This window comes from Dama dama, chromosome 12 (assembly GCF_033118175.1).
Source record: "Dama dama isolate Ldn47 chromosome 12, ASM3311817v1, whole genome shotgun sequence".
NCBI lineage: Eukaryota > Metazoa > Chordata > Mammalia > Artiodactyla > Cervidae > Dama > Dama dama.
This window is the reverse complement of record NC_083692.1, coordinates 986,835-999,707: the sequence shown is the minus strand read 5'-3', so window position 1 is coordinate 999,707 and position 12,873 is coordinate 986,835. Positions and strand designations below refer to the sequence as shown.

Sequence of the window (12,873 nt, the reverse complement as noted above, 5' to 3'; positions counted from 1 at the left end):
GATCAGAATGACACAATTGATGCTTTTTATTGCAGATAAATCTCTGCTCTACATTGTACAGGTATGTCTGTGATAATCTGTGTGGTTTCCATGTGGTAATCCATTTTTCTGATAAATTAATGAGAGTTTCAGCTCTCTGTTGAGGAGGATCTGATATCACTCTCAGATTTACTGTGTGTAGCCGTGATGCTGCCATTGACCTTAGGTGGAATGAATGGAACGCTAGTCATAATCTGTCACAGGCTGTGCCATTCTGACCAGAATACAAAATATATGTTATTAGGCTGGAACACACTCCTGTAAGAAAAAATGGCGGCATGCAAAATGCAACGAAATCCAAATTAGAACAATGATAGTGACTTCCAAGAGTTAGACAGTTCTGGGTTCTGTAAATAGCAGCATTTGACATCTCACTTTAATCACTATAATAGCTCTTTTGAGGTAACTCTTAGCATTTTCTCTTTGTAAAGATGAAGAGGTGGTGCCCCAGAGACTGTATAACTTTACTCTCCGGGATCACATAGCTGTGTAGTTTGGCATCTGGCAATACCATTTGGAAAATTTTTACTCGTTAACTTTTAGCAGACTGATTTCTGCTTCTGTGTCCATATTACAGGAATACTTAATGTGATACTAAATTAGCATAGTAATTATGAACACTGGTAGTACTTTAATAAATTATGTAGCAGGTTTTCTATATTGCATTCCATTTAACAAGGCTTTGAAGCCCAGACTGTTCCACATGTGGAAGAGTTTGCCCAAAATCATAAGACTGTTGAGTTTCAAAGCCAAGACTTAAACCCAGTTCCTCAGGATCCAAATTGCATGCTGGTTTTTTTTTTTTTTTTTTTGTACCTAACATTAATCTAAAAGTTTATTTTATGCAAATTTTGCTGGTTGAAATACTTCATTAATCACTAATATTGTAAGTTGCTTTTTTAATGTAGCATTTCTAATAGCCAAATATCCAAATATAGAACACTAAAGATTAATCCTGTCAAGAACTTGTGAATTGACATTAGAAAGAAAAACCAGGGGTTTCCCTGTGGCTCAGTGGTAAAGAATCCACCTGCCGGTGCAGGGGACACGGGTTCGATCCCTGGTCCAGGAAGGGCCCATGCGCCTCTGAGCAGCTCTGCCGGGTCGCCAAGCCGCTGGGCCCGCGCCCAGAGCCTGTGCTCCGCGGGGGAAGCTGCTTGCCGGGAGGAGCGCGACCCGCGACTGCCGGAGGGGAGCGGCCCGCTTGCAGCAGCCAGGGCCCTGCGCAGCCAGAAGTAAACGCATTTTAAGAAGATATTAACAAAGCAGAATTGCTAATAAATCTCATTTCCTGATTCCTTAATGGGTGAAGCTCTTTGAAATGAAAGTTTTCAGTGTTTTGGACAGGTTCACCCCTTCCTGATGCTTGCCGTTCATTCTCTCTCTCTCTCTCTTGCTTTCTCTTTCCTCAGCAAAGCAGTTAGCCTTCGTGTGTGTTCCTGAGAGTTTTTTGGAAGTCACAGGTGATCAAATTCCATGACCTCTTTGACCTGTTTGTTTAAAGATTGCTGATTGGTGGGGATATTAGTGTCTTTTGATGAGAACTGTCTCACTGAACCATAACTGTTCAGTTTTTCTTTAGGTAAGGTTCCCACAGGTACCTACAGGCAGAAGACCACGGCACTTTCTTTCTGGCCAAAGTATACACAGGCCACTAGGGAGGAAACCTGAGCAGTGCTCAGAGACAGATGGCCCCTGAGTAGGAGAGATGAGTCACGCCGGGAAAGTCGGGGTAGGAATGAGGTCCCAGAGAACGCTGGTGTGAATCCGAGTGACTTTGGTAAAGTTTAGAAAAGATCAACAGAAAGCTGTGGTTACTAAGTAGGAAATACAACTTTCATATTACATTTTACATGAAATCTTGCATAATTTAGATTTCATATATTATTTTGAATTTTAATATTGTTAATGGTGATGGAAAGAATTACTAGATATTAATAAAAGTTATTTTTCAAGCATATATAGTATTTACTATGACAGTTTTATTATTTTGATTATTTTGTCAAGATGTATTTACATTCTATTTCGTATTTTTTTTTCTATTTTGTATTTTAATACTTTAAAAGGTTATAGAAGTTAGGGTTAGATTCTTATGTAATAGTTTGTCTTTCAAATACTATAGCATTAACTAAGCCGACTGCTACAGATGTAATATCCAAAAAGTAGCCACCTCATATTAAAAAACATTAAAAATTGCATTTAACCTTTTTATTGCCAAAAACACCCCATAAATATAGAGAAATGGATAATTTCCCGGGGGGGGGGGGGGGGGGCGAGTGGGGCCGGGCGGCTGGTGGCGCGTGCCTGTGGCGGCTGTCACCTCCGTGCTTCCCTCTCTGGTCCTCGGGGTGGCAGGGAGAGGGAAGATGACGGCACGTGGGTACGCGCGGGGCCCTTGTGCTCTTTCCTTCCCACTGCCGTGGTAAGGGTCGACCAGCCGGCCGCGGCGCACTTGGGCGCCGGGCCGAGGGAGCTCCAGGTCGATCAGCTGGCCCAGCTTTGCTTGGCTTCGGCTCAGTGGGCTGTTGTATGGAGTTGTGTTTCTGGTATAATTGACCCCTGCGGTCGGAGTCGCCAGTACAACCCGTTCTCTGGCGTTTGCGTTTTCTTTTTAAGATGCGTGGAGTTTTATTGCAGTTATGTGGGTGATGGGTTTGTGCCTTTCCTTTTTGTTTCACTGCCATAATAGAGGGGTACTTTCAACATTAAGGAGTGTGTGTGTGTGTGTGTGTGTACGCGTGTGTAAGTAAGTAGCAAAGATAGGGCTGTCTTCTGGAATGCAAATTTACTACATTCCTGCATTTTTTTCCATGTCTCCTTAGAAGACTGTTGTTCAGTCACTGAGCTGGGTCTGATTCTTTCTGACCCCCATGGACTGTAACTTGCCAGGCTTCTCTGTCCACAAAATTTTCTGGGCAAGAATACTGGAGTGGGTTTGCCATTTCCAACTCCAGGGGATCTTCCCAACCCAAGGATTGCACTTACATGTCCTTCTTGGCAGTCAGATTCTTTTCTGTTGAGCTACCTGGAAAACCCGCTTTTAAAATATTTATGCAGGCTTAAAGTGTACCTGGAAAACTTACCTTGACAGTAACTGATGCTCTTGCTATTTATTTTATAATGTATTCATTAGCATTACATACAAATAAATATTTCAAGGGATAAGTTTTGAGCTCATTAGAATTATTTTCCACAAAAAAGTGGAACCACGAATTACATGTTGATTTTCAGGCATTATAGAGTTACATTCTGCACAGTGTCTTTCCCATGGATATTCTATTCAATGCCATCATTGACTTGCTTTTTGCCAAGTATAGAAGATTTATTTTATTTTTAACTTAATATCTTTTAAGAATTTTATACATCTCTGTAAACTTCTTTTCTTGTATGTATATGTTTTTTATTTCTGATTATCCTGTGAGGAAATAAAGAAATTATGTAATAATTTGCAGCAGGGATAGACTTTTGCATTTCCATAATTGTCTTTTGCTTAGGTGTAAATTGAGTATTCATCACAGGGACATTGCAGTTTATGTGATAGAGGATAAGATCTATATTACCACATGTCACTTAACTCAAATATGACCAGAAGAAACTCTAGAAAAGGATAAGTTTAAATGATATAGCTATTTCTGTTAGTTATCAATTTATCTCATAAAGATAATACTCAATTTTTGTCAGTTCAACTTTCCACATATCATGATTTTATTAGATAAAATTATCATATATTTAATTAAACATTCTAAAAGACTTGAACATCAAAGATAGAAGGAAATCCTAAGTTGCAAAAATCTATTAAATTATATTAAAAATACTTTTTAGTAACAGCATTGTTTTCAGTTATTTGTTTAAATTTTTGTTTTCATTCTTCTAATAAACTTATTAGAGCACAAATCTTTATAATGATTGGTCAGGCTGGCAGAACAGTTTGTTACATAGTAAGATAGTCAGTAAATATTTGTGGATAGATGAGCAAATAAATGAAGATAACTTGATTATACCTTAAAATGTAAGTTTAAAAATAAATCAATTTTGTAAATGAATAGATTAATGATTAGGTTAATAATAAAAAATCATTATTTTGTAGATTGTGAACATTTTACTGCATGCCATCTATCTAAGGATTAACCTCAATGTGTGCTAATATGTTACTCTAATACATTCATTTGAAATAATGAAGCAAATATATGTAGTAAACTGTAATTTATGAATCTATGGAAAAACAGGTCTTTTATTTGCCCACTTCTTTTGCTAAGATCTATCTGCAGTTTTTTTTTTTAAATTGGAGAATGAAAAATGTTGATTCATTACATAACTATAATGTCTATTGATTTCTCTTGAGATTCAATAAAACATAACATAATTAAACAACATTTTTTCAAAACGATTTCATTACACTAAAAAAAAGAGGCAGGAAAGCATTCTCAATCCTTAACAATTTATTCATCCATTATTTCTCAGGATAATCATTGCTTATGGTACTTATCCTTTCAGCAGTAATTGCACTGTATACTGTTTACATTTAAGCTGAAAAAAATGCACCACAGATTATTGTTAATGAGACACATTGGGCATTCACTTTGCAGAGTTAGGTCTGTCTCAAAAGATGGCAACATTAGCACAACCAAATTATGGATTAAAAAGATGAAATAAAAATTCTTTCCAGAATGCTGGACAGTTACCTTTAATGTTACATCTTCGTTCACAATTTAATGGTTAAAAGTTTACAATTTATTTGCCTGAATTTTTTCCAAAAGATTTACTATTGCAAATAAGCTTTTCCTCCACCTTCCTTTATGTTAATAATAATGCATGGAGAGCTGGAGAAATTGCATTTGGAGGTTCAGATATACATTTAATTAGGACCTAAAATTGATATCTTTTGATTAAAATTAATGAACAGAAGTTCATTACTTTAAAATTATGTAAAGGAAAATAATGCTCAACATTGCAACTCTGGGTAATAATTCACTGGAGGGTGCTGTTAGTAGAGGAAGATATCCGAAAACAATAAACTACAGATTTTTAAGATATATAAAGAAAAGACTCATGTAAAAGGGTAAAGTGAAAGCTATGGGTTTTAATAAAAAATAGTCTGTGTGAGTTGTTAACTATAGAATCAACATTTGATTGGAAAATTAGTTGTATTTCCTCATCACTGCAGAAAATATTTAGATCATAATTTTTAAACAATAAATTTTTATTATATAAGGCCCATAGGGAAATATATCTCTCAACCAAAACTTTTATGTTTATGATAAAAACATAACTAAAAGATTTTAAATAAATAGCATAAATAGTGACATCATGTTTGCAAGAATGACTCAATATTTGAAAGATATAAGTTTTACAGAATTGGTCTGTAAGGGAAATTCCCTCCAAAATTAAAAAAAAGACACACACAACAATGTTCTAAGAGGGACAAGTCTTTTTTAAAGTTTTGGTGAAATAGCTCAGAAAAAAAGATCAAGCCTTTCCTGCAAAATTTTCTAGCAATGTCTCCCATTACATAAAGCAAAGCTTACCATAGACTGATGATCAGAAAACAAGGTCCAGAAATGGATTCACAAATAAATGAAGATTTGATACATCATAGGGCTCCAAAATTACTGCAGATGGTGATTGCAGTCATGAAATTAAAAGACACTTACTACTTGGAAGGAAAGTTATGACCAACCTAGACAGCATATTGAAAAGCAGAGACATTACTTTGCAAACAAAGGTCCATCTAGTCAAGGCTATGGTTTTTCCAGTGGTCATGTATATGGATGTGAGAGTTGGACTGTGAAGAAAGCTGAGTGTCAATGAATTGATGCTTTTGAACTGTAGTGTTGGAGAAGACTCTTGAGAGTCCCTTGGACTGCAAGGAGCTCTAACCAGTCCATCCTAAAAGCGATCAGTCCTGGGTGTTCATTGGAAGGACTGGTGCTGAAGCTGAAACTCCAATACTTTGGCCACCTCATGCGAAGTGTTGACTCATTGGAAAAGACCCTGATGCTCTGAGGGGTTGGGGACAGGAGGAGAAGGGGATGACAGAGGATGAGATGGCTGATGACATCACCGACTCGATGGACATGGGTTTTTGTAAACTCTGGGAGTTAGTGATGGACAGGGAGGCCTGGCCTGCTGTGATTCATGGAATCGCAAAGAGTCAGACACGACTGAGTCACTGAACTGAACTCAGGGTGTCACTAACAATAAATGGAGAACACATGTTTAAAAAAAAAAATCAGTAGGTAAAAACATGCTATCTGAATTCAAAAAAGAGAAAATTCTAACATAACACAATGGGCAAAAAATATGTCCAGATATGTTAAAGATTTAAGTATCTGAGAGGTGGTACAGTGGTAAAAATTTGCCTGCCAATTCAGGACATGCAGGAGATGCAAGTTTGATCCCTGTGTCAGGAAGATTCCCTGGGTTAGGAAATGGCAACCTATTCTAGTGTTCTTGCTTGAAGAATTCCATGGACAGAGAAGCCTAGTAGGCTATGTTCATGGGTTTGCAAAGAGTGAGACATGGCCACACACACACACACATGCACCTCCATAATGATGGCAAAATATGTTAAATGTCTGACTATAGCAGGTATCAGCAAGGATGTAGAAGCTTAGGTCAGACATGCTGCTCTTGAGGACATAGATCTGAAATATAAATTGGGAAAATTCTTGTTACACTTTAAAGCTGATCATAAGCATATCCTGTATCCAATCAATGTCATATCTAGGGATGGACCTAGACAAACCCCTCTAGGAGTGCACTGAGTGACCTGTAATGTAATATTCACATCAACACTGATCATGATGGAAGGAAAGCTACAACTAGTTATGACATATTAAAGGAAAATAATACTATCCAATTTTGAAATTAAGGGTACAGTACATGAGCTTTTCATGTGTAACAGCTTTTCATGATAACATTTTCATGGGAAAATGTTAGAAACTAATATTGAAGAAAATCACAAGCAAAGTAGAAGCCACAGTATATGACATCACGTTATAATGTGATTCAAGCAGATTTATTAAACACATAGTTTTAGGATATGGATGAATTTATTTTTAAAATTGAAAGCTATGGACTAACAAAATACAGAAGAGTATTTTATTCGTATTTAACTGAGGTACATTTGATTTACAATATTGTATTAGTTTCAACTGTACAACATAGTGATTCAGGTTTTATTGCATTCTATGCCATTTGAGTTATTATAAAATATTGAATATATTCCCTATGCTGTACAATATATCCCTGTAGGTTATTTAGTTTGTATTAGTAGGTTATATTAGTCTGTATTTTTTAAAAGATTTTTTGATGTGGACCGTTTTTTAAAAGTCTTTATTGAAACTGTTAGAATGTTGCCTCTGCTCTCTGTTTTGGTGTTTTGACTATGAGGCATATGGAACCTTAGCTCCCTCCCCAGGGATTGAACTGGCACCTCCTGCATGGGAAGGTGAAATCTTAGCCAATGGACCACCAGCAAAGCCCCTCATTTGTACCTGTTAATGCTCTGCCTCTTGCCCTCTTCCTGTCTCCTTCTCTTGTTCCATCGACAACCACTAATTTGTTCTCTATCGGTCCATTTCTGTGTTCTTATATTTTTTATGTGTTTTAGGTTTTTTTAATTTTATTTTTTTACTTATTTTTTCCTTTATTTTTATTAGTTGGAGGCTAATTACTTTACAATATTGTAGTGGTTTTTGCCATACATTGACATGAATCAGCCATGGATTTACATGTGTTCACCTTCCTCCCTTCCTGAACCCCCCCTCCCACCTCCCTCCCCATCCCATCCCATCCCTCTGGGTCATCCAAGTGCACCAGCCCTCAGCACTTGTCTCATGCATCCAACCTGGACTGGTGATCTGTTTCACACTTGATAATATACATGTTTCGATGCTGTTCTCTCAGATCATCCCACCCTCGCCTTCTCCCACAGAGTCCAAAAGTCTGTTCTGTACAGCTGTGTCTTTTTTTCTGTTTTGCATATAGGGTTATCATTACCATCTTTCTAAATTCCATATATATGTGTTAGTATACTGTAATGGCGTTTATCTTTCTGTCTTACTTCACTCTGTATAATGGGCTCCAGTTTCATCCATCTCATTGTGGTTTTGATTTGCATTTCTCTGATAATGAGTGATGTTGAGCATCTTTTCATGTGTTTGTTAGCCATCTGTATGTCTTCTTTGGAGAAATGTCTGTTTAGTTCTTTGGCCCATTTTTTGATTGGGTCATTTATTTTTCTGGAATTGAGCTGCAGGAGTTGCTTGTATATTTTTGAGATTAACCCTTTGTCTGTTGCTTTGTTTGCTATTATTTTCTCCCAATCTGAGGGCTGTCTTTTCACCTTGCTTATAGTTTCTTTTCTTGTGCAAAAGCTTTTAAGTTTCATTAGGTCCCATTTGTTTATTTTTGCTTTTATTTCCAATATTGTGGGAGGTGGGTCATAGAGGACACTGCTGTGATTTATGTCAGAGTGTTTTTCCTATGTTCTCCTCTAGGAGTTTTACAGTTTCTGGTCTTACATTTAGATCTTTAATCCATTTTGAGTTTATTTTTGTGTATGGTGTTGGAAAGTGTTCTAGTTTCATTCTTTTACAAGTGGCTGACCAGTTTTTCCAGCACCACTTGTTAAAGAGGTTGTCTTTTTTCCATTGTATAGTCTTGCCTCCTTTGTCGAAGATAAGTTGTCCATAGGTTCGTGGATTTATCTTTGGGCTTTCAATTCTGTTCCCTTGATCTATATTTCTGTCTTTGTGACAGTACCATACTGTCTTTATGACTCTGGCTTTGTAGTATAGTCTGAAGACAGGCAGGTTGATTCTTCCAGTTCCATTCTTCTTTCTCAAGATTACTTTGGCTATTCGAGGTTTTTTGTATTTCCATACAAACAGTGAAATTATTTGTTCTAGTTCTGTGAAAAATACCATTGGTAGCTTGGTAGGGATTGCAATGAATCTATAGATTGCTTTGGGTAGTATAGTCATTTTCACAATTTTAATTCTTCCAATCCATGAACAGGGTATATTTCTCCATCTGTTTGTGTCCTCTTTGATTTCTTTCATCAGTGCTTTACAGTTTTCTATGTATAGGTCTTTTGTTTCTTTAGGTAGATATACTCCTAATTATTTTATTCTTTTTTTTGCAATGGTGAATGGTATTGTTTCCTTAATTTCTCTGTTTTCTCATTGTTAGTGTATAGGAATGCAAGAGATTTCTGTGTGTTAATTTTATATCCTGCAACTTTACTATATTCATTGATTAGCTCTAGTAATTTTCTGGTGGAGTCTTTAGGGTTTTCTATGTAGAGGATCATGTCGTCTGCAAACAGTGAGAGTTTTACTTCTTCTTTTCCTATCTGGATTCCCTTTATTTCTTTTTCTGCTCTGATTGCTATGGCCAACACTTCCAACACTATGTTGAATAGTAGTGGTGAGAGTGGGCACCCTCGTCTTGTTCCTAACTTGAGGGGAAATGTTTTCAATTTTTCACCATTGAGGGTAATGTTTGCTGTGGGTTTGTCATATTATTATGTTGAGGTATGGTACTTCTATTCTGCTTTCTGGAGAGTTTTTATCATAAATGGATGCTAAATTTTGTCAAGGGCTTTTTCTGCATCTATTGACATAATCATATTGCTTTTATCTTTCAATTTGTTAATGTGGTGTATTACATTAATTGATTTGCAGATATTAAAGAATCCTTGCATTCCTGGGATAAAGCCCACTTGGTCATGATGTATGATCTTTATAACATGTTGTTGGATTCTGTTTGCTAGAATTTGGTTAAGGATTTTTGCATCTATGTTCATCAGTGATATTGGCCTGTAGTTTTCTTTTTTTGTGGAATCTTTGGTTTTGGTATTAGGGTGATGGTGGCCTCATAGAATGTGTTTGGAAGTTTCCCTTCTTCTGCAATTTTCTGGAAGAGTTTGAGTAAGAGAGGTGTTAGCTCTTCTCTAAATTTTTGGTAGAATTCAGCTGTGAAGCCTTCTGGTCCTGGGCTTTTGTTTGCTGGAAGATTTCTGATTACAGTTTTGATTTCCGTGCTTGTGATGTGTCTGTTAAGATCTTCTATTTCTTCCTGGTTCAGTTTTGGAAAGTTATACTTTTTAAGAATTTGTCCACTTCTTCCGTTGTCCATTTTTATAACAACCTGTGAGGTAGACACTATTGTTCTCACTTGATTGGAGGAAACAAGGATGGAAGCTGCAAAGAAATGTACCCCAGATCAAGATTCTTATCTGGTCTTTCTGATTCTCAAAGCAACACACTTTACCACTGGGATTGTGAGTTTCAACATTTTGCAGAAGAATCTGTGAGATTATATTTTATAGGGGACTTGGAGAGAGAACAAAAAGGCTAAGGGAACACAAAAATAAAATGGATCTATAAAGAAAGCAGCACCACATGTTGTTGCTGCTGTTGTTCAGTTGCTCAGTCATGTCCCACTCTTTGTGACCCCATGGACTGCAGCATGCCAGGTTTCCCTGTCCTCCACCATCTCCTGGAGCTTACTAAAACTCATTAATTAACTAATATTTGAGGATTCAAAAAAGGTATATTGTGTGTGTATGTGTGGATGTTCCTGTGTGTCTGTTGTATTTGCTTAATATACACTTGCCTCTAAAGTTATTAGAGTAATTCAAGTCATCATGGTCATGTCAAAAGAGTTTACTAGTTAAATATTTTATTATGACATAATATAGAGCATGAGTTAACAATCTGAAGCACAGTCAGTATTCATTAAGTTTTAGTTAATGATGATTATTATGACTAAAAGTAGTCTTTACAGTTTTTAATCCTGTGCAAAAAATGAAATAATACTATCCACATAGGTTGCTATCATGCCATGATGATATCAGTCATTGAAAGTATGTTTGTTAGCATTATAAATTTACTGGAATTAGGCAACACATTGCTCATTCAATTACAGTAACTGTATCCTTTAATTTTCTTCTCATCAACAATGCTCTGTTACAATTTATGCCAACTATTACAATTAGTCTGATCCTGAGGTTCCTTTATCTGTCCTCCTTCACTTTCCTGAACCTCAACCTGCTTCATACAACTCACACAAAGACCTCTATTAGAGTTATATTCTGCATTCCCTCTTTTTCAAATGCTTCTTCATCCTTCCACTAGTATTTCCCTGGTTTCTTATTTTCTAAGATTAAAAGAAAAACTCTTTAACTTTGAATTTATAGCCTCTGCATCCATTTTCTATTTCTTTTTTCAGGCTTGGTTGCCACTATACCTGAGACCTACTGCTTCTATTAAGGCCCTAAGTCATCTCACATAATTCAGGGCACACAGATCCCCTCTTGCCTCTGTGTTCACTAAGTTCCTCATGATTCTAAACATTATCTTCTCCCAGGAAAGAATTTGAGTAATTTTTCAAGATATCAGAAGCTTTTTTTTTTTTAATCTCAAATAAACTCATAAGGATACAGAACTCAATAGAATTTAGGTATTTATTACCGGAGACGATGAATTCAAGGTTGCATTACAAAAAAATGACATTTTTTCATGTAATGCAATTAACCATAATATGAGATACATGGAGAAAAGGAATAATGTGACCGAGTTTATTCTACTGGGACTCACACAGAATCCGAAGATGCAGAAAGTCATATTTGCCATGTTTCTGGTCGTCTATGTTGTCTCTATGGTAGAGAACGTGCTCACCTTGGTCACCATCACCATCAGCTCATTATTGGGGTACCCCATGTACTTTTTCCTTGCTCCTCTCTCTTTTATTGATGCCTGCTATTCCTGTGTCAATACCCCTAAACTCATTATAGATTCACTCTATGAGAAACAAACAAACAAACAAACACAGCCCCTTCAATGGATGCATGACTCAAATATTTGGGGAACATTTCTTTGGAGGTGTTGATGTCATCCTGCTCACTCTGATGGCCTGTGACTGCTATGTGGCCATTTGCAAGCCCTTGCGCTATATGACCATCATGATTCAGCAGCTGTGTGGACTTCTAGTGGGAGTGGCATGGCTGGGAGGCTTTCTTCATGGAATCATTCAGATCCTCTTCATCTTCAGGTTACCCTTCTGTGCTCCTAATGTCATAGACCACTTTATGTGTGACCTGAACCCTTTGCTCGATCTTACCTGCACTGATGCCCACACTCTAGGGCTCTTTGTTGCTGCCAACAGTGGGTTCATCTGTCTGTTAAACTTCCTCCTCTTGATGGGCTCTTATGTAGTCATTCTGCACTCCCTAAGGACCTACAGCTTGGAGGCGAGGCAAAAGCCCTCCACCTGCATCTCCCACATCAGAGCAGTCATCTTTTTCTTTGTGCCCTGCATATTTGTGTACTTGAGACCTGCAGCTACTTTACCTATTGATAAAGCAGTGGCTGTATTCTACACTATGATAACTCCCATGTTAAATCCCTTAGTCTATACCTTGAGAAATGACCAGATGAAGAATGCCATTTGGAAATTGTTTAGTAGGAATGCTATTTCAGGTGTAGTATAAATGTGCCTGGACACCAAAGTCAATTGAAGAGAGGCGAACTTCAAAAGGATATTTTTGACCAAAGAAAGAAACTAGTATAAATCATAAATTATACAAAAGGGGGAATAATAAATGGGTGTAGAAATGGGACAAAAAAATAGGCATTTGTAAATTTAGAAAACTACTAAATTTTTACCTTTTTATCTAACTTCATTAATGTTTATGAATTCAAAGTTATTTCTCTAATAAAACAAAAGTAACAAGACATGCTGATATTTATTAATAATTTCAATTACAATCCAAAGTGTAGACATAGCTATTATTGCCCTATTACAAGTGAGCCAATAAACGGCAAG

General features: G+C 36.7%; 1 pseudogene; it reads left to right on the top strand.

The window, feature by feature from the left end:
* The first annotated feature begins 11,598 nt into the window (after positions 1-11,598).
* Positions 11,599-12,538, top strand: LOC133065889 (olfactory receptor 4C46-like; annotated as a pseudogene).
* Positions 12,539-12,873: the final 335 nt, after the last annotated feature.